General features: G+C 32.1%; 1 long non-coding RNA gene across 1 annotated transcript; it reads left to right on the top strand.

Annotated features, from left to right (window-relative positions):
- Positions 1-511: 511 nt before the first annotated feature.
- LOC129221421 (uncharacterized) lies at positions 512-12,248 on the top strand. Its single transcript, XR_008580509.1, has 2 exons — positions 512-623; positions 9,164-12,248. It is a non-coding gene; the product is annotated as an uncharacterized LOC129221421 (long non-coding RNA).
- The last annotated feature ends 1,482 nt before the right edge of the window (positions 12,249-13,730 follow it).

Raw genomic sequence — 13,730 nt, 5'->3', positions numbered from 1 at the left:
CTAATGATCCGGATCCGTATCCGCGGATCTACTTTTTTAACGATCCGGCACATCACTAATCATCTCCATAGCGAGCATGGCTTGCGTTCGACGACCACGACCGGTAGCAACCGGTTGGTTAATCACGTTGCAGCGATGACGTCAGCGGTTACTAATCGTTTGATCACGAACCTGTGATCAACTGATGAGGCTCATAGAACGAAGCGAACAAGGAGCCAATCTTGCAGCTTGGCGGCAACCCTATCTTCCCCCTGTAACCGGTTGCGCTTTCCAAGCGTAGCTGTTGTCGCAACTCTGAAAACTACGTTTTCATATAGGGACTCTAGTCGAACGCAAGCATGGAGGCAGGAAACTGAAATCAAATGAAACTTAACTGTGACCAATTGCATTGTTGACACCACGATTCATGTTTGCTTGCGTCTTATCTCTTTAAGCAATCTATTTTGATTAATTTTGAGCTCTTTTGAGTCAAACCTTTCTTTTTTAGTTTCTTAAGTGTCGGACTATCTTTGTTTTCGGTACGAAATATGCGTTAGTTTGTGTGTAGTGAAGTTTATTCTACGAATATTGGCAGAAGATTGAACAGTAGTCCACTGAACTTTACTCAATTGTTTCCTTGCTTCGTGAGTATTTCATTTTTTCGGAAATAATTATTGCAAAAGTTTTATGTGTATCTTCTTTTTTGGGTTTTCTATAAATGATGTAACCAGTCCCGGATATTTTTGGCCCTTAACGTTCTCCTGGATTACTGACCCCCCTTCCCCGAATAATGAACAATTTTTTAAAACGAGTGACTGCTGTTTGTTATCAGCTGCTTCAATATTTTTACCTATATCTTGAACTCATTTGTTTAATTCTTTATATTAATTATTGTTATTTTTTTAATGTTTTTTAAGTTACTTTGTATAGAGGCTTCCAGGTGGTTATGTGGATTTTTAATTCTGATTTTTGAAAACTCGCTTTATTTATAAGTTATGTCAGCAACGGGGGATATTTCGATAATTGAGAATCTGGCGCGGTCATCTCATTTTTGGCGTAAATAATTTTATTTTGGTAAACCTGCTCTGATTTATTCACCAAATTCCAAGCCACACTTACTCTTTTGAACACTAGGTGGCAGGGCTGCACGGGGTCACTCAAAACTTCCGGCGGAAGTCTTATTTGTATTGCTTCTTACGACGAATTGCTCTGTTTACGTATCTGTAATTTGATTGAATTTTTTAAATTAATCATGAATTTCAAAGGCGCAAAATTTTCGTAAAAAGAGTGGATGTTGTTCTGCTTTCGGGTACAGCATGAGGACACGAGCAAATAAGATGTCAGAAATAAAGATGTTCAAATTTCTAAAGGTCCTGATCATTGAATCAAAGCCAATGCTTTAAAGCGAAAGGATTGAATCTTATTGAATATTATGTAGTAAACACACTTTGTGCGAGGTATTTACGAGCTGGAAACATTCACCTTAATTTCATCAGCTTTGTATTTTTACTGTAATGTGTGAAGATCTATATTAAATTGATTATTGGAAAAACTCAACCTGAACAATTTTTTATTTGCTTCCTGCAAAGCTGAAAATTTCCAGTGTTTTGACGGGTTTCAAACGGTTTGATTTGTGTGATTAAAATAAAGAACCACTATTCATTACCTCATGAGAAAAAACTTCCCATAGCTCGAACTATCAATAACTCGAACCATTTAGCCAGTCTCTTGGGACTTCGAGTTATTGACGGTACTTTAATATTAGGCGCTCTAATTGTAAACAAATTTAGATATTCGACAATCGGTAAATAAACACATTAATTAAAGTTATAGTATAGTATCCTAGTATAGCTATTGGTATTACATTCAAAGCAATTTTAACGCAGGAGAAAGCACTCGGAGATTAAATTTAAATTTTGTTATCTTTCAATTTTTTTTAATGCTTATCAATCTTGCTACAGAAGCAAGTTGATTAAACAAAAAAAAAAGTGATGAACAAATATGTAATAAAATATATTAAATATCAAACCTGAAAATTAGGTAGCAACTGTAATAAGTGTGTGTGAACTGAAAAGCTACAACAGGAGAATTGATTGAATATGACACCAAAACTCCCTGTCATAGCCATTCTGTGTGAACACAGTGCAGAAAAGCTTCCATCTTTGAAAAAATAGCTTCAACTTAAGAATAGGAATTACAATTCACAACGTACTTGCAATCCAGTAGATTTGTGATTCTTGAAAGCAGACTTTGTATCAACTTTATTTCTGTTTAGGAGGTATTCATAAATGCTTATCATTGAAATCGCGGTAATGATCGACAAACGAAGACTCGTTTTTTTTCCTTTTTTTTCTGTATTTAAAGGATCAGGAAAATCAGATCCGTTGATCGACAATTTTTGAGAATAGCAAAGCCTATTATACTCATTTCATGCATTAAAATACGCAAAAGAAATGATTCTACCTAGAACTGAAAGAAAACAAAATTGCCTGAACACTGTAAACATCAATCGTTATTAGCAATAGATTCGCCATCCATCTACTAAAGGATCGGTAAGGTCACAGCCATTGAAAGATAATTTTTAACAATAACTAAGTTTGTCTTTCTTATTTAATGCATTGAAATACGCAGAAGACATTATTCTGCTTTTTAAAGAAGCACAACAAAATCGCTTTCGCTAAGAACACCTATCTCTAGCAATGGAGATTGGCGCTTAACCGGAAATAAGACTCGCTACTTCCGGTCTACGTCAGTGGTTTGTTTGTTTATTTAGGATATTTGGTGAATAGTAACCCTATGTCAAATGATGTTTCAGATCTCTTTGTTTTGATTTGCAAAGAAAAGTACCTCTCGTGCAGGCGCTGGAGCCAAAAATTGACGCCAATGAAGAAAGACCGCCAGATTCCCATTTATCGAAATATCTCCCAGCAATGAAACAAGACTCCATGATTTGATGTTATTTGAGATTCAACCAATCTTTCTATTTCAGTCCAAGTTTTAAAAATTTCAAAACTGTTTTCTCCCGTAGACTATAGATCTTGGTTTTGAAAGGACTTTCACATAAAATGGAAGAATTGGACAAATTTAATGTTCAGCTTTCATTCTGTTTCTTACATACTAGGCTTATTATTATTATTTATTTTTTATTATTATTATTATTATTATTTTTTTTTTTTTTCGATTTTCATGTCTTTTAAATAATTTCTTGATTGTTGCCTGCTTTTAAACTTCTTGAATTTTTCAAAAAAAAAAAAAAAAAAAATTGCCTCTTTTAAATAATTTTTGCTCGTTTGTTATGATGTCTTTAGATGTGTGTTCTGAGCTGAACTGAAATTCTCAGGATTTTTCTTGTTCCAAACTGGTCAAAACATTTATTTTGAAAAATGTTTCAATCATTGTCCTTATCATTTCTGGGGAATTTTAAATGCTTTCAATCTTTTTTTTGAAGTTCATTTTCTTCCTTTATTTACTACTTTTAATTTTTAGGTACTATTGGTTTTTACTAAGTCTAGTTCTTTAGCATGCTGTATGCCAATTTGAACAATTTGTTCCCATATGTTTTGTTTTGATGATTAAAATACCTTTTATCTTTTTTGCTCGACCTTTAGGCTTACAGGAAAGATATTTTCCACGTAACGAACTCACATTTAAATTATTACAATTATCTTCTGGTATGTTGAAAGCTTTTTAAACTTTATGATTTTTTTTTTTTTTTTTGCGAATTTATTTTATTTTTATGCTAAAGTTATGCAGAAAGATGCACATAAATGATGTGATTTCTAGTGTTTGGCATTAAAACACTTCAGCTGTTCATTTAAGTTTTCTAACCATCAATATTTATCGTATTACACATTTAGCCTTACTCCGCCGCGTCAGTTGAAATACCGTGATTTTAAACTTAAGGGATGCGTTGTCCTATCGGATTCTCAAGCGGCTATTGAGGCGATAGCATCGATAAAGAGCTGCAAATCGCAGGAAATTTCTGAATGTCGCAGTTTCATTAACGATCTGGTGCAGCAGAATATAAAAGTGGTGTTGCAGTGGATCCCTGCACACTGTGGGATTAGAGGAAATGAGCTTGCTGATGCTCTGGCCAAGAGGGGGTCTGCTATTATTCAACTACCAAATGAGCCAGTCTCATTCAATGCAATAAAGTTATATATGAGGAAAAAATCAAGAGTTTTTTTTTGGCAAGACCTAAAAGCTAGAAGCAACCACAAAGCTTGGTTTATAAACCGTGATTTTGTCCCTTCAGCACCAAGAGCAGAGTCAGTGGCTTTGTTTCGACTTTTAACTGGCCATGACTGTTTACCAAAACATCTTTACCGCTTAAGGATTGTGAAGAGTCCCAATTGTCCCCTTTGCAATTCAAACGAAGAAATGGACATTCGTCACCTGCACACTTGCACCCAGCTTTCCAGACGTAGCCTCTGTGACCGTTATTGGGAAGCAAGAGAGCGTATCGGCAGCTAAATATTTCACCCTATTGTTTCTGTATTTTTCCTTGTTCTGTGTATTGTGTTTGTTTTTGCTATTTTGTTCTTTGTAACCTTTTCTTCCTGCCAGCCATTGGAAATAAAAAAAAAAAAATATTTATCGTATTTAGTGATGTGGATCCGGTAAATACCCAGCGGGTAGGTAAATATTTTTTGGGTATTTATCAGGGTATTTACCCAAGGCCTGGGTAAAAACCCAAAAACCTTTTACAAAAAAAAAAAAAATGCAGAAATTGAATGGGGAATTTAAAAAAAAAAAAATCTAAGTATGAAATAATTGGTAAAACTGATACATACATATGTATTACACAGTTTATAATATTTTTATTGAAAGGACTTGATGAAATTATGAAGGAAACATATTGTGAACCGCATAATCTTTCTTTCCAATGTCATAGTTGGAGAAGTATAAGCAATTCAATGATGAATTTCAGGATTTTAAAATCACAATCTAGGTTAGTCATATCCAAAATGAAACAAAAAAAGAAGCATGAGGGATGTTTGGAAGAAAAACTGAGAAGTTATTAAGACACTAGGATGTTATTTATTTATTTAATTGCTGTTTAAGTGATAACGTGGCAAATGTAGAAACAGTTTTCACATTAATAAGCAAAAAAAAAAAAAAAAAAAAATCAAAATATTCTTTTCTGTTGCTTTTTGCTCATTTGCATTTGCTCCCCGAAACGTAATGATGAAAATTTATTCTAACTATTTTTAATACACGCAATTAGTGATGTAGGGTGGGAAGGTAAATATTTTTTTGGGTATTTATCCGAAGACAGGTTAAATCCCCTAGTAACTGCGCATTTTACAAAAAAAATTTAGGAGATATCAAAAGGTGATGATTTTCTTTTTAAAACATAAACCGTAAAATGAAAAAATAAATCTAAAAATTTATCTCTTATAATTTTTTTTATTTAAAGGCTTAGTGAAATCTTATCAAAAAAACTGAACTATTCGTTGACTATCGTTGAGATGAACTGGATATGTAAATGTCCAGTTCATCTCAACGAAAATCTCATTTACAAGCTTATGAAAGAGTAGAAGTAGGTCTTTTTGTTTGCTCCATGTTTATGTTCTTCCCATGTTTTTTCCTCTTAAATTGAGTTAATTTCTGGTTTCTTGCTGTTAGAATTGGTTCTAATTAATAATTGTGGATGCTTGTATTTTTGGTTTGAAAATGTTTTAATTATTTAATTTCTGTCATGCTTATATTTTTGACTTCCGGTATCCCCTTTGCTTGACTTGTTTTATGTCGGGGTACTAGTGCTGTTTTTTAGGCGTTTCGCCTGCAGCACTCACAAAACATCTCATGGTTTTTTTCCCTACCCTCAGAGAGTAGCCCCCTGATGAAGCGCCAGGGTGTTTTGGTATTTTGATTCAATTTTACATTCCTTTTTGTTCAAATTTTATATTGCTATCAAATTTTATTTGCTATTAAATTTATTGTCTACCAGTATCAAAGTGCTGCCTGTGGTGCCTGTTGAACTGAGTGATGAAGCTTGATTCAGTTTAGGTTGAATTGTTTGTTGTCCAAGTTTAATATGCAGATTATGTTAATGTTTCTCAGTGTATGTATATGAGATGCAACTGAACACACTTGTGAACTAGGTTTGTAGGAAATTTCTGCAAAAGACATAGGTAAATAAATAGTAATAAAATATTGAGCGACATTTCTTCATATTTTGATGTCATGCAGGGACATATTACTGGGTTGTAAAAGACTAAGACCTTAAAAAATTCATGTTTGCTTTTTTTTTTTGTAACCAGTTAAGCTTTTTACCTTTTGTAGAATGGCTTTTTATATCTGATTTGGCTATCACACAATAATTCTTTAAATATGTGATCAAAATACAATTTTTCGGCAAAAATTTGTTGTTTTGTGTATGGTTGGTTATATACTATGCATATACTGGAATACATACAGAAAAGTATTTTAGTTGAATATAAATTTTTTGAAATAAATACCTGGGTAAATACCCATTCTGGGTATACACTTAGGTTCATATCGGCTTCCTCTTAAATCAGAAGTCCTATACAGCTGCCTTAGAACACACTACTGGTTACAGGAACACCACTTTGAGGCGATGATATATGCATACGTTTGTTAGTAAAGGAGGAAGATTATTGGGAAGGTTACAGTCTTTATGTTAAACTAGCATCGCCTAGTGAAAATTCCTTAATAAATGCTCTTATTAAATGTGAACTATATTGATGTTTGTAAAATTTTTCCAAAGCATCATATTTTTTCAAGTTTTTAGTTCTGTCTGGATCCGCCCCTGATAATTATGTCTTAACTCTCAAAGTAAATTATTTCTTTGATTATTCATTTGTGGCAAGGTCAATTTTTTAAACTTATATTACTTGTTTCGCAGTTAAAGGTTTAGAAGTAGTATTTCCCCTATGGAAAGCTCTACTTATGAGAAAATGAAATTACAAGGTTTTACTTTTAATTATTTAATAAGTCATTAAGTAATTAGGTTCAGATGTGAATATTGTTGTTATTATTGTGTGCCAGCCAGGCCTGCAATTTGGAATGTGCTGCTTCACTTTTCCAACTGAACCATAATCAGTAGCGGATTATAGGAGGGGAGGGGGGGGGGCAGGGGGCCCGTTCCCTCTCCAAAAGGATGAATGGATTTAACTATTTTATTTATTACTTTTAATTGATCTTTCTTTTGCATTTTTTACGTATTTAATTAAAAAGAACACAAAACACACACAGCATATTTTGAATAAAAGCATTTTTGTTTGCTAAAGAAGTATTACTGGAGTCAGAGGCCCAGAGTTGGAGAATACATTTAACTCACTGGTTTCGAATTCAAGGGACCGTATTATCGCTATTCGTCTTCTTTGATGGAATCAATGAATAACATTTTTTTTAAAATGTGCAGGCGCACCTAAAAGAGTCATTTTTATCCATGAACCTAATTGCGAAATGATAGATTTCTTTTTCAGCAAATTCATTGACCTGAAGGAATCCGTAAAAAAATAAATAAATAAAAACACGCACATCTAAAAATAAAGTCATTAAAACTTTGTTACGAAACATGGAAGGCAGCGGAGGGTCCATTCAATTTTCAGTGCCCCCTCCAAAAGATTTTTCTGTATCCGCACCTGACCATAATTTGGGGTGAAGTCCGACTTCCACAATACACACATGCCATAAGGACCCATTCATAGGGTAGACAACCATTCACAACAAAACACAACACGTTTTATTTCATTTACTTACTCAATAGTTTACTAAATCACTTATGTTTTCATTTATTACTTAATTCGTTTAAGTTGCTTCATTTAGTAATTCCACTCATTCATTCATAAATTTTCTTGTCCATTCACTCATTCATGTATTTTTCTTTATATTATAAATATATGTATTTATTTTGAATCTAGCTCTGCCTTAGCCTTGGCTCAGGGGTAGTAACTTGCTGCTAAATATTCATTTATTATTTCAATATCTTTTCATTTATTCATTTAAACAAAAATATTTCATTTTTCACTCAACCCCATTTTGCTCCGGGTCCCCGTATCCATCTCATACCATCCAGCCCCTTGCATTCATTTCAATTTTTACGTCATAAATTCAAATTATGGTTACAGTGAAAACCATTAGTAGAAATAGAAAACCCAAGAGGCAGAGTCCTATCGCAATTCGCGTTTGGGAAAAACATGATTTGAATTCAAGATCTATAAATACAATTTTTCTTTTCACTTTATTATCTCTTGTGACTTACCCTCATAAACCAACCTCGCTACTTGGCAAGATAGTTAGTGTGTTTTGATTATGAATGGTATTTGTCCATTTTATAAGAATTTGTTTTTCTATTGTTAATTACTGTTAAATACTTTCAGCTGCTTTCTTTTTTGTGTGCAGGTACAAGTTTATACCAATTTCAGTTCTTTGAAACTGAACGTCACATCGCAGACATCAGGAGATTCCTTTTCAACGCAAGTGATTTCCAAAGTTGTGAAATAATGTTTTCTAATAGCACTCTAGAATTTTTAAAAGGTTGGAATCTAAGAGCAAAGCCTGTGAATAAACACCTTTTACATGGGGTACTTAAAAATGCAGGCTACGAAAGTCTTATTTAAGTGCTTTTATGAAAACTTGCCACTGAGATTTCCTATTTTTGCATTAAAATACCGGTTCTACATTTTCCCACTTTTTCGTAAAAGTGTCCTGCGTTTCCTACTTTTTTTTTGCGAAAATATCCTAATTTCCTACTTTTTGACCTTCAAAATGCCCTATGATCCCTTCTTTCATTTAGTAATTCGTTCAACGAGAGATATTTTATTTCACTTTGCCCCATTTTACCCCAGGTCCCCTATCCAGTACATAACATCAAGCCCCTGACATTCATTTGAATTTTGACCTCTTGAATTCAAATTATGGTTGTGGTAAAAGCCGTTACAAGAAACATAAACCCAAAGGGATAGGGTCCTATCTCGATTCGAGACTGGGAAAAACATGATTTGAATTCAAGGTCTCAAAATTCGTTTTTAAAAAAAATTTTAGTATCTCTTTTGGCTCATGTAATGACTTGCCCTCGTAAACCAGCCCTGCTACTCGGCAAGATAATTATAGTATGTTTTGATTATGAATTGTATTACGATTTTATACTAACTTGTGTTTCTTTTGTTAATTACTATTAAATGCATTCAGCTGCTTTCTTTTTTGTGTGTAGGTACTGGTATATACCAATTCCAGCTCCTTGAAACTGAACGTGGAATCGCAGACATCGGGAGATTCGGTCTCGATGCAAGTGATTTTCAAACTTTTAAAATCATATTTTGTAACAAACTCTTGAATTTAAAAAAAAAATAGAATCTAAGAGTACCTGTTGAGCACAGCCTTTGTTTAAACACGTTTTATACAGGGTACTTAAAAATGCAGGCTACAAAAGTCTTATTTTTATGCTTTTATGAAAACTTGCCATGAGTTCGTAAATTTAGAGGCATTGAAAGATGCATACATTTGACAATCATTAGATTAAGAAAACTCTATAATCTTGACAGAATTCTCTAAAGACACTGCTGAAGAAAAGAAATGTAATACACTTTTTCTGAATTCATATTGTGGATTACAAAACTGCTCTTGTAAATGTAAAATTTGACAATTTAGGAGTTAAACTGAACAAAAGAAAAAGCGTACACGTACAGTGTAAACCTGTGTCAGTTGACCACTTGCAGTGTAGAATTTTTGTGCGCAATTTAGACAGTTGGTCAACTAATAGAGAGCGATGTACATGATAAAGTAATTCTGTACCTGACAACTTCGACAGGTAGTGTACTTACAAATGTAGTTAACTTTACTAGTTTTACTGTATAATGTTTTTGTAATGATGTTATTATGTTAAATGTATTATTTTATTTGCCTAGAATCTGCATTTGAGCTATATTTCTCGTGAAAGAATTTTCTTCAATTTATTTTGCTTTGTTAGTTCCTGTAAATAAAACTCAAATATGCATGAAACATTGGGCACTTAAAAGAAACCATATGTGTAATGTGAATATTGTAAAAAGACATTTTCTTGCAATTCTGAGCTAATAACTCACTTTAGAATACACACAAATGAAAAACCATTTTCTTGTGAGTACTGTCTAAAAGCCAGTTTTTGGAGGTCATATTTGAAAAGTTATTTGAAGATGCACACTCAAAAAAACCTACATTCTTGTGAGCATTGTAAAAAGACATTTTCTCAAATTTCAGACTTGAAAACTCATTTGAGGATACACACTAATGAGAAACCATGTTCTTGTGCGTATTGTAAAAAGACATTTTCTCAAAATTCACATTTGAGGACACACGCTAATGAGAAACCATATTCTTGTGAGTATTGTAAAAAGGCATTTTCTTACAATTCGGAACTAATAACTCACTTGAGAATACACACAAATGAGAAACCATTTTCTTGTGAGTTCTGTGTAAAAGCATTTTCTCAGCTTATACATTTGAAAACACATTTGAGGACACACACTAATGAGAAACCATATTCTTGTGAGTATTGTGAAAAGACATTTTCTCAAAGTACAAATTTGAAAACACATTTGAGGAGACACACTAATGAGAAACCATATTCTTGTGAGTATTGTAAAAAGACATTTTCTCAAAGTACAAATTTGAAAACACATTTGAGGACACACGCTAATGAAAAACCATATTGTTGTGAGTATTGTAAAAAGACATTTTCTTCCAATTCTGAACTAATAACTCACTTGAGAATACACACAAATGAAAAACAATTTTCTTGTGAGTACTGTCTAAAAGCCTTTTCTCAGTTTATAGATTTGAAAGAACATTTGAGGACACACACTAATGAGAAACCATATTCTTGTGAGTATTGTAAAAAGACATTTTCTTCCAATTCTGAACTAATAACTCACTTGAGAATACACACAAATGAAAAACAATTTTCTTGTGAGTACTGTCTAAAAGCCTTTTCTCAGTTTATACATTTGAAAACACATTTGAGGATACACACTAATGAAAAACCATACTCTTGCGATGTTTGTAAAAAGAGATTTTCCCAGAGTTCAAATTTGAAGCGACATTTGAGGATACACACAAGGGAAAAGCCCTACTCTTGTGACGTTTGTAAAAAAGCGTTTTTTGATATATGGGCTTTGAAAAGCCACTTGAAGGTACACACTGAAGAGAAACGATACAGTTGTGAATATTGCAAAATGAAATTTATTTGGAGCTCAGCTTTGAAAACACATTTGAGAAAACACACTAATGAAAAGCTGTATTCTTGCGATTGTTGTAAAAAGAGATTTTCCCAGAGTTGGAATTTGAAAACACATTTGAGGACACACACTTATGAAAACCCTCATTCTTTTGAGTAATGTAAAAGGTCATTTTCTGATTTTTCAAATTTTAAAACCATTTTCACACCAATGAAAAACTATGCACTTGATATATTTGTGAAGGGTCATATTTTCAGTATGCAAATATGAAAAGACATTTAAAGGTACATGCGAAAGTAAAACCGCATTTTCCCACAGTAATAGTTTGTACATACATCTGAAAACGGGCACCAAAGCAAAACCATAATCTGGTGTAAAGTCCTTTAGTGCTCCTTCATCTTTGAAAGTACATGTGAGACAACAGAAAATTCTCGTGAGTATTGTAAAAATAAAAAATAAACTATTCTTAAAAATCATCTTTGAAGTAGTGTTTGAAAATACACGGTGTTGAGAATCCACCGTATTCCTATTTTTTGTGAAATGACATTTTTTCTTGAATTAACATCGACTATGACACATTTAGGGATATGTAGGAGAATATGGAGCATAGTGAAATTGAGCGTGAAATCAACTCTGCTTTTAGTGCCACCTATATGGTAATTTTTTAACTATGTAAGTTGCTCGTGTGATCTATCCAATCAGAATAACAATTACTGCTGAAGATTCTGAGTTTTATTAGTTTTTTTTAGCCATGTGTTTTTTTAGCTGCTTAATTGCTTAAAATTTATAGAGATAAATCATGTATCCTTTAAGCAATCTGTAGTGTATATAATTCTGAATTCTACAAAATATTTCAATGACGGAAAAAAAAAGGACTTTGCTTACTTTTTTGCATCTAAGAGACGATGCAATCAGAAAAAAAAGTATGAAATTTTGAAAACAGAAAATATTAAGGTAACTTTGTACTGTAAAAAAACTTTAATGTAAAATTTTCACCTTTTAAAGAATTTGTTAAATCTTAATATAATATAAGATTGATGTATGAATGGTAGAAGAATAAATAAACATTATTTTTTGATATTACAATGTCTTTATTGTTGAGATGTGTTAAAAAAATAGTTTCATTATTTTGATTTGTATTGTAAAAAATACGGAATAAATTAGGATTGTGGAAAAACTTTTCAAACTTGTCTTTTCATTTGAGGGTTTTAGTTGAGATTATTTAAAAAGAAAAAAAAATTGAATAAAATAAAATATTCTTAAATGCACTAAACCAAGAAAAATAATGTCTGCAATGAAAAACATTAATGGTTTTTGTAAAACCCGTTTGCCCTATTTGTATGAGAGTTAGCAATGAAACATTACGTAAATTAATAGACGATCTGTAGCTTTTTTTAAAGAAATCTTGAAATTAAATGTGTGTTGGGTCTTTTGCTATTTAAAATTGTGAAATGTACAGACTTGACTCATTTGTACATACTGAAAAATACTTTTTATGCTCAAAATACTTGATTTAAATTTCACTTTTATTTATATATTTTTTGTATAAAGCAGTAATTTGGAAGATTTTATTCTTGATTGTTTATAATTATGTCTTAATTCTCACAGTAAATTATTTCTTTGATTATTCATTTGTGCCAAGGTCAATTTGAAATTAGCGCAAAGAGCAGATTTCAGCCCAAACTTCATTTTACTGCATAAGTTGCTTAAGATTCATAGGAACAAATCATGTATCATTTAAGCAATCTGTAGTGTATATATAAATCTGAGAACTCTACAGAATATTTCAATCAGGAGAGAAAATAAAAACTTTGGTTACTTTTTGGCATCCAAGATAGACCATGCAATCAGAGAAAGAAAAAAAAGATGTATAAAAATTTTCAAAGCAGAAAATAGCAATGCAACTGTATGCTGTTATAAAAAAAATTAATGTCAAATTTTCACCTTTCAAAGAAATTTTTAAAATCCTAATTTAATAAAAGAATGATGTATGAATGGTAGAAGATTAAATAAACATTATTTTTTGATATTACAATGTCTTTATTGTTGAGATGTGTTAAAAGATTAGTTTCATTATTTTGATTTGTGTTGTAAAAAATATGAAATAAATTAGGATTGGAAATTTTTTTTCAAAACTTGTCTTTTTATTTGAGGGCTTTAGTTGAGATGATTTTTTTAAAAAAGAAATATATATATATATATATATAAATTGAGTTTGGTAAATTTGTTCCCTAAGATCTCAGAAACTACCCGGCAGATTTGGCTGAAACTTTCACCGTTTGTTCAGTTTGGTACTGGGAAGGTTTATAGACCAGTTCGAAAAAAATCCGATTGATAGTTCCATTTTTATTCCAATTTTAGTCCCAATTTTCGCATAAATGCCCCAATATAGGGGTGGAAAAAAACGTGCACATATTAACATTATATGTCCATCGAAAGCGCCAATTTTTCTGCTGAAGATAGCATCTGTTCGAAGTTTCTAAGTTGTATAAAAAACGACTTATGAGCTTTTTGTTCCCTGTTCAAAGGCTTTCATCAATCCAAGTCATTATTTAGTGTGTCATC

This window comes from Uloborus diversus, chromosome 4 (genome assembly GCF_026930045.1).
Source record: "Uloborus diversus isolate 005 chromosome 4, Udiv.v.3.1, whole genome shotgun sequence".
In the NCBI taxonomy this organism is placed as follows: domain Eukaryota; kingdom Metazoa; phylum Arthropoda; class Arachnida; order Araneae; family Uloboridae; genus Uloborus; species Uloborus diversus.
This window is presented reverse-complemented; position numbering and strand designations above follow the sequence as displayed.